The 8,790-nt window shown below is 49.6% G+C and overlaps 1 pseudogene across 1 annotated transcript; it reads right to left on the minus strand.

Moving 5' to 3' along the window:
• Nucleotides 1-4,460: 4,460 nt before the first annotated feature.
• On the minus strand, nt 4,461-6,664 carry LOC308555628 (general transcription factor IIF subunit 2 pseudogene; annotated as a pseudogene). The gene is made up of 2 exons: nt 6,659-6,664; nt 4,461-5,123 (listed from the first exon to the last, which is right to left on the minus strand). The product of its transcript is annotated as a general transcription factor IIF subunit 2 pseudogene (transcript).
• Between the last annotated feature and the right edge of the window lie 2,126 nt (nt 6,665-8,790).

Consider the following 8,790-nt stretch of genomic DNA (forward strand, 5'->3'; position numbering starts at 1 on the left):
TTTGCTTTGGGGAAAGCTGGGGTTTTGTCATCGCAGCTGGAGAGCTGCTGCGGCTCTTTGCAACTTCTCGTTTGCTTGGGCGAGCGAGCGCCTGCGGGGTCAGGCCCTCGCCAGGGCGCAGCAGCGAGGGGGGCAGAGCGGAGAGCGCGGGGCGCGCCGCACCCCCCGCCAGGCCTCTCCTCGCCCAGCCCAGGCCCCCCCGCCCCCCCCCCCGTGTCCTGTTTCCAAGCGCCTAAGTCCCGCCGTGATCGGGGAGGTCACCCCGGGAGGTAGCCGGCGTTCTGCCCGCTCCCGGCCCGGCCCCTGCCCTTTAGATTTGAGTGGTGGTCGTGCCCTTAGGGGACATGGGCCCAGATTTCTTTCAGAACCGCGTCCTGCGCCAACGGTGCTGCATTGCAAGGAGGCGACTTAACCTGCCCCTCCTGAGGTCCCTGCGCCCACCAGAAAGGAAACAGAGACTCCTCAGATTTTTAGCTGTAGGTGTCCTTCCACTGTTTTTATTCAAAACAGTATTTGTATTTATCCAGGAAAACACAGATCGGCTCCCCTAGCAGGAGGCTGGAACGCAGGCCTTGGGTAAATAGGGAGGTAAGAGGAATTCTGCGGCTCCTTCGGGCACCGCGTCTGAGCTGTGCGCAAAAGGCGGCCATGGAAACCCTCCGTCCGCTTGTAGAACAAGCCTCCTGTCTGTCTGTTGCTGTAGCCCCTGCTCCAGCCCCGGCCCCACCTGGGCAGGGCTCCCCGAGTGTTTTAAATGGAAGAGAGGTGGGCGAAGGCATCCACTGTGGTTGGTGTGCGGGGTTTTATTTTTAACAACAGCTGCTATTAAGTGGAAACCACTGATACTCAGAATGTTGAGAAGACACCAGAGGCGTTGAAAGGAAACCTTGTACAGAGAGCGGTGCCAGGGAGCCGTGTGCTCAGGCAGGGCTTCCTCTGGGTGGGTGAGGTTCGGCTCTGTGGTCTTAACCAGTATGCCGCCTTGGACAGTGATTTGATTTTCCCTAATTCGGGCTGGTGGTGGGGACTAGAGGAGCTCACTTGTTTAATGCCCAGAAATAGCAGGAAGACTGGTTTCCATTTGTCATCCCTCTTTCTCCGTCCAAAAGCTCTCGCCACCAAACCCCACCCTCATCTTCCATGCTGATGATTCAGCCCCGGCCCACCCCAGCCCAGAACCAAAAAGCAGTCCCTGTGACCGCACTGCGCCAAGCTGCAGGCCTTAGGGGTCCCAGCCGGCTTCTCAGCTCTCACACTCTCTCTCTCACACACACACACACACACCACACACAGCCCACTCCACCCCAGGGCCAGCTTATGGTCCTCTGAGCACTGGTTCTTTTTTTGTTTTTTAATTTTTAAAAAAATATTGATTTTAGAGAGGGGAATGAAAGGGGAGGGAAGGGAGAGAGAGAGATTTGCCCTACCCCTTATTTATGCATCACTGATCGATTCTTGTATGTGCCCTGACCAGGCATCCAACCCGCGACCTTGGTGTATCGAGAGGACACCAACCAACTGAGCTACCAGCCAGGGCTGAGCGTTGGTTCTTTACCTGGGTTTTTCTTCATTCACTCAACTACTTTATTGTGTCAGACCTTGTGACAGCCACTGAGGATACAAAAAAAAAAAAAAAGTTACATAGAATCTGTCCGGTGAGAGCACCCAGTCTACAGATTCAATGGGGTGGCAGCAGAATTCTGTGAATTTTATGTAAGGGGTTCTGAGGAGCCACAGCTCCATGCTCCAGTTGTCACAGTGTCACCCAGCCTGCAGCAGGCCTGGCCGTCCCAAATGACACCTCCGTAGTCCCCTCTCCAGCTCAGACCTCTCTCCTGAGCCCCAGGCTCATGCATCTCCCGGCCCTGCTGCTCGTGTCCCAGCCAGGACGTCCCACAGCTAACTCCAAACCAACATGCCCAAGCCTAACCCATGGTTCGTGCACCGAGACCAGCTGCAGCAATTAGACATCCATATGCAAAAGAAAAATGAATGAAATTAGATGCAGACCTTACCCATTTCACAGAAATTAATTCAAATTGGGCCACAGGAGGTGAAGCGTAGTTCTTCATCCCTTAGGTGTGGGCCCCACAGAGTGGATTTTTCTTCCACACCCCATCCTGGTAAATCCTCAAGGTTAATGCGTGGCTCCTGCAGAGTCCTGGGTCCTTCCCTTCCCCTCACAGCCCCGCACCCCACATGGAAGGAGGTGGACCCTAATAACACTGCTCCTCGCCTTGCTCTGGCTCCCTCCTGCCCATCTGCCTGCAATAGTCTCGCACCGGCGTCTTCATCTCTCCTCTCTCTAGCTTATCTCACAGTCTGATTGTGTTACTCTGTGCTTAACATCAATCGATTTTTATGTTCATCTCAGCCTGAAAAAGACACGTATGAAAGTAGTGCCTACTGCCAAAATCAAGTTGTTTCCCAGTTGGAAGGATGACTCTCTTTTAGGAGATGTAAACAGGGGATTGAGAACACCAAACAAGGAACTTTCACATCACACAGTCAAAACTAAGCAGTTCCTGATATTTTCCAAGAACGGCCTTTGAGAAAAGTGCACCTCAGCCCTGAGCCACGATCAATACCCTCTGATTCTTGGCACCAGCAGCGCCCTCTCTCTCCAGCTGGACTCGGGTGCGAAACCCACATTCGACTGCCCTCACTTCCACACATGCCGCAGTTCAGGGCCCTCCCCACAGAAAGGCCGGGTGGGCAGGATGGACAGGTCCAGGGGTCCAGGGCAGCGGGCAGAGGGCTCCGTGACTCAGGGTCCAGGAATCAATCCCACAGGGCAGAGGGGGAGGGGGTTGAGCATAGAAAGGAGAGGGAAGGGGGGGGACATTGACAAGGCCTCAGAGTTGTGAGCTGGGCTGCACCTGGGACAGACAGGGAGCATTGGACACAGGGAGTCAAGGAGGTCCAGGGGCTCCATGGGCAAAGGGGGCAGAGATTGGGCACCAACGCAGGTACTCCAGGTGCTCCCGCCTGCGGTGAAGGCAGAATAGGAAAAGCGGTAGGCAGGCTCAGGGAAACCTACTACTATGTGAAGAATTCAAGCTGCTACCGAGTAAATACAGACCCTGGATTCCTCCCAGGTCTCCTGCCCCGCTGCTCAGCACCCCTTCTGATTCACCCTTTGCTGGGTGAGGTTCAGACTGGCCTGAACACGCTGTGTAGGGTCTTTTCTATTTCCCCAGCACACACATCATCAGGGCCTCTTTCTCAAGGAAATGAGGCTGCACTGCCCTGGCCCACCTGGCCCACCGCAGCCCCCACCTCCAGTGCCACCGAGGTTCCCTCAGGTGGTTGCCTCGATGTCATTGCCTTTCCAAGTCTTTCCTAGCTGACCGCCCCCCAATCTGGGTTAAGGGCCTTCTATGGGTCCCCAGAACCAAGCAACTTTCTCCACGTATTATGGCTGCCTGTTGATTTTCTTTTTAACTATGAAACACCTTAAACTATAGAAAAGTGAAAAAGGTATTTTGTTACCGCCCGGACGGGAGTGGTTCAGCTGTTGAGTAACAACCTAGGATCCAGGAGATTGAGGTTCGATCCTCAGTCAGGGCACATGCCTGGGTTGTGGGCTCTGTCCCCAGTCGGGGGCGTGCAGGAGGCAGCCGATCAATTAGCCTCTCTCAGTGATGTTTCTATCCCTCTCTCTCCCTCTCCCTTCCTCTCTATGAAATCAATAAAGATATATTTAAATATATATATATTTTGTTACCAATTAAGTCTCCTTACAATTAATATCTCCTTAAACAGATTTTCAAATAAAGAAATAAAATGTTACAGACACAGAATAGTATAACCATTGTTGTTCCTTATGTATCTTAGTTATTTACATATCTAATAAAAAACAGTATATATTTAGCTTTGCTTGGTATGTTTCAAATTTCTTATAATTAGTGACAGACTCTAGCAGTTCTTTCACTCTATGTTGTGTTTTGATATTATATTGATGAAGAAATTAAGACCACAAAGAACAAATCATAAAAGGAAAATTAACACATTTGACTACATTAAAATTAAAACGTTGGAATGATAAAATATTATATAAATGAAGTTAAAATACAAGTTGCTGGCTGTAATAATGTATTTAAAAAATATATTGTTCTTTCAAAGATACTCATGTTCATAATTTTAAAAGCCAAGTTCTTCTAATATTTACAGTTTTTTAAATCTTTTGTCTTACTGGTCCCACTATTTTTTTTTTAACTCAATGGATAGTTATTTCCTTGATTTGCTTTAATTACAGAATCTCTTAACCCCCAACTCCAGATCCCATCATGTATAACCATGTTATTGTTATTTCTTCTCAAAAAACACTTAAGTAACTTTTCAAGGATTGAAAAATTTTACCTAGAGAATTAAAGTGTCAGTCATTTTACCCCTATAACAGATGGTGCTCAAGTTCAAGTATCCGCCCTGGGTTGTCCTGCTAGCGCTGCTTAGTCTTCTCAATCCCTGTTCTCTTCTTGATCACGTCTGTACCCTGGCTTCAGCTCCCATGTGTTTTTGTGGGTCCCTTTTACATTTTGAATACCAATTTCTCTTAAGATTTCCTTCGCGTACACCACAGGCTGTTTGTGTGCCACCAAGTCCTCCGGATTATAGGACTGATGTTTCTCCAAAGCTGAAAATAGCGTGTCTACAACATCCTGTCAGCTCGAGCTTGTTTTCCATTTTTCTTTTGCCTTTTGTACTAGATATTGTACTGATGACGCAACAGGTGTGTAACTGGTTGTCACAACCCTGTCCAGCTGTTGGGACAGCGATAGCCATACAGTTTAGAAGATCCTTCTACTACACTCTCTTTCATCTCGTGGTTTTCACTCGCGGCAGGTCGGCTTTCAGCTCTTTGCACCACTCACTACTCCTTCCAATGCAAGCTTATCTGATGGGCTCTTGGTAAATACTGTTAATGTTTGTTCTCCAACACTTTGCAAGACAAATGGATGTTCTCTAGGAGCCCTGACTGAAGCTGATTTCCCCCCAATATCATGAATATTTGTAAGATCCTCATTCAAAGTAAATGACACCTCAGTCCTTCCTTGATTCTTGGCAACCCCCCCGTTTCCCTCTTCCAGGGGCTTCACCTCTTCCTGGGCTTTAGCCCGTTGCTATGACAGATATTTAGGAACCCTGACCAGCCACCCTCCGGTGTTCTGTCTGGAGCTGGTGAGGTCAGCTTCCCCGCTCGGCCATGGGCCTGTCACCGCGGAGGCGTGTGGCCTACAGCAGCGGCTCCGGGAGCTGGGGGGCTGGGGGGTTGGGGGGCTGCAGGGTGAGTGTCCGGAGCACAAGCCGTGGGGAGAGGCCGATGGTGAAGCGCAGGCTCCCACCTGCCAGGAAGCTGGGAACCCCTCGGTCCCACTATTAATTTCCACTCTCCAGAAGTAGATTTTCTCAGCTTTTTAAACTTTTTTTTTCTTTCTGAAATTGGCATCCATGTTTTCAAATAACATGCCTTTTTTTCTTTTCGGGAGAGCACCTATGGACTCCATACGGTGGCAGATAGTGACCCAAGGTAATGAGTTACGAGCTCTCTTCAGCGCTCCCCCTGCTCCCTCTCTCCCCACCATTTCCAGAGCCCTGATTTGAGCAATTTCTCTCTGTCGTCCCCATGACCCTCGCTGGCTTCATAGCCTCTGTGTCTACAATGTATTTATCTTGAAAATCTCTCCCCAAAGGGGAATTTCTTTAATACATTCAAGGTCACCAGGAAATACACACACACACACATGCACGTACGCACGCATGCATGCAGATGTGTGTGTGTGTGTGTGTTTCCCCGGAGATGAATTCCCAGACCTTCCTTCTGAGGCTTTCTCTCCTCCCTGACTGGCCCAGTTGTTCTATGTCTGCGGCCAGTTCTCCACATGGGAGCCCCTCACTGCTCTTCTGGACAGAGGATGACCAGCTCACCCCAGTGCCAGGGCTGGGCCCAAGTTTTTGTTTGTTTTTTAAATATATCTTTATGGATTTCAGAGAGAGGAAGGGAGAGGGAGAGAGAGAGAAACATCAATGATGAGTCATTGATCGGCCTCCTCCTGCACGCCCCCCACTGGGGATTGAGCCCGCAACCCGGGCCTGTGCCCTGACCCAGAATCGAACCCTGATTGCCTGGATCCTAGGTCAATGCTCAACCGCTGAGCCACGCCCGGCAGGGCTTGGGCCCAGTTTTAAAGCTGAAAGTCCCACATCTGTCCCCTGCAGGCCCGGGCGGACTGGAACGACTGGTCAGCCTGCCTGGCTGTCCCTGTGCCTCATTCCCGTTTTAGGTCCTATTTCCTGGATCCTCTCTCTTTGTGGTTTATTGCCTTATTTTGTGGAACCCTTTCGCCAGTGTTTTTTTGAAAAAGAGGTAAAGAAATTTTTAACTTGCCTGTGGAAAATGTCTTGAATTGGCCTTCACACTTGTTAGAGACTTTGACAGAGCACAGAAGTCAGGAGCTGAAATCATTTTCCACCTGAGCCTTTAAGGGATTGAGCCACGGACGTCAGCTTCCTGTGGGGCAGAGAGCAGCCTGGGGCCCTCCTGGCCTGGAGCTTTCCTGTTTAACCTCGGGGAGCGGGGAGCGTGTGGGCCTCTCCTTCGCCTCCAAGCCTCTGACGTCTCTCCACAGCGGGCCCTGGGGCGAGTTCCTGTCTCCACCGGCATTGTGCAGGGCACCGAGTGAGCTCTCTCAGTCGTAAGGTCCTTCTGTTCAGGGAAATCTTGACCCTTTTTAAAAAAATCCGGCCCCTATCTGTTCGTATGCCCTCTTCTGGGGCGCCTGCTCCTCGGGGTGCTGGGCCTCCTGACATTTTCCTTTCCTTTATTTTTCATTGGCTTTCTGGAAGATTTCCTCAAATATCTGCCAAACTTGCTTCTGAAATTTTCTATTACATTTAACTTCAAAGAGCAATTTTTTGGTGTCTGAATAGTTCCATTCTGTAGCCTTCCCTGTCCTTTCCCAGGTGGGCGTCTCTTCTTACCACCTGAGGGTACTGACCATAGGGCTTGTTTGTCCGCTTTTAAGTTTCCTTCTGCTCTATACATCGTTTCTATTCTTCAACTGTTGCTTAGATTTGGTTCCGTCTGTCCTGGCACAGACTTTCCCTAAATGTCTAGTAACCCTTGGCTCATATTTTTAAATACAGCAATAAAAACGAAGTGACTGGGGCAGATTGGAACACGTCCCTGTAGGGCAGCGATTTTCAAGCTTTTTCATCTCGTGCCACGTTAACTAATTACTAAAATCGCTTGTCCTGGGGCAACCTGGCTACGTTGTCTCCCTGTGTCTCGTTTGTTTCTTTGTTTCTGCTTTTAGCTAGTTTCCCATAGAGGAGGCCTCAGCCACACTCACCTGGGAAGCAAACGTTTGGCAGCCAATTCATTTCCTCTGCAGACCCGCCGCTAATCCCCCCGTATTGGCACCACTGCTCCCTTCTCAAACATTTCTAATATCCTGAGGCCTGTGGTTCGGCTCCGCCTTCATCTCGGCCTCCCCGCTGCAGGGCTTGGTGGCAATTGTGAGGTTGGTTTGGCTACCAGTTGTCTGCCTCCCAACTTCCAACATTCCGGGGCTGCCACAGCCTCTGCTTATAAGTGTTTCATTGTCACCTTAAAAGCCCCTTTACTGTCACTCGTATGCAGTTTGGGAGGGAGGTGAGCAAGCATGTGTGTTCCCTCTGCCACATTTAACCAGAAGATCTGAAGCTGCCTCTGTGTGTTCCCTGTGCCCTGGAGGCAGCTGCGGCGAGGCCTGCACCTGGTCGTGACCGCCTCGTGTCGAACACATCGACTGGCACGCAAAGGAGCTAAAAAGTAAGGGTTTTTGAATGAACGCACACATGTAGCACAATCATTTATTTGAAATACTAATCAATGTTTTGCTTCGTGTTTCTCTCCAGTATTTCACTGTCCCCTTTTCAGCTGGGCTAACCTGTAGCAAACTGTTCCAGGAGCTTGAGTTTCAAAATCCTAGGTCTTCTGTAAAATTGAAAGCGCTGTTGCAGAAACAAAATATTGGGGCAAAAGCTGGTGATAGTATTGTGATGCCTACATCCATTTCCCCCCTCCACCTGGACGGCTGGTCCAAAAGAGCCGGAGATTAGCTCCAGGAGGCAGCCACATTTTATAGGAAAGCAGAGAGTGTCCAGGGACCTGGGACCATTTCATCCTGCTAGAATGGCTGGGAAGCACCTGAAGGCCTCCTCTGCATTTGAAAATGAGGACGGTGTAAACAGAGACCCCTGTGGGTCGGACGCGCCTGCAGGTAAGAGTGAAGGTCAGGAGACCCCAGACTGGACCACTGAATGGGGAGACCGCACGATGCCCATCGGCGGGTAAGTCACAGACAGAGACGCTGAGCATGAGACCCTCCCCGACCCTGTGCAAGCCTCTCTTTAAACACAACTCTCAGGAAATCCCCAGTTTGACTGGGCTTAAGTTTCTGCCACTTAAGTAAAATGGGAGACAAAGATTGAAATTAAGTTGAGTTATAAAAAAATAAAATTACATTTCCTCAATATCTCTGTTGGTTAATTAAAAATCATATAAATTGCATCAATATGGTGATTGTGACCAGATATTTTGAAATCTATAAAATATTCATAAGTATTTACGTGCCAGATGATAGGATATGTTCCCCTACCAATGTATGCTTGTGACAGACCATCAAGCCTGCGGTTAGTGCGGTAGGTAGGTGGCTTGGCTAAAAGGTTATGTTATTTGTTCACCTTAACAGAATAAATAAGGAAATACAGAATCACCTGTCAGCAATATATGTCAGGACCTCGCCT

This window comes from Miniopterus schreibersii (assembly GCF_964146895.1).
Source record: "Miniopterus schreibersii genome assembly, chromosome: 4".
Classification (NCBI taxonomy): Eukaryota; Metazoa; Chordata; class Mammalia; order Chiroptera; family Miniopteridae; genus Miniopterus; species Miniopterus schreibersii.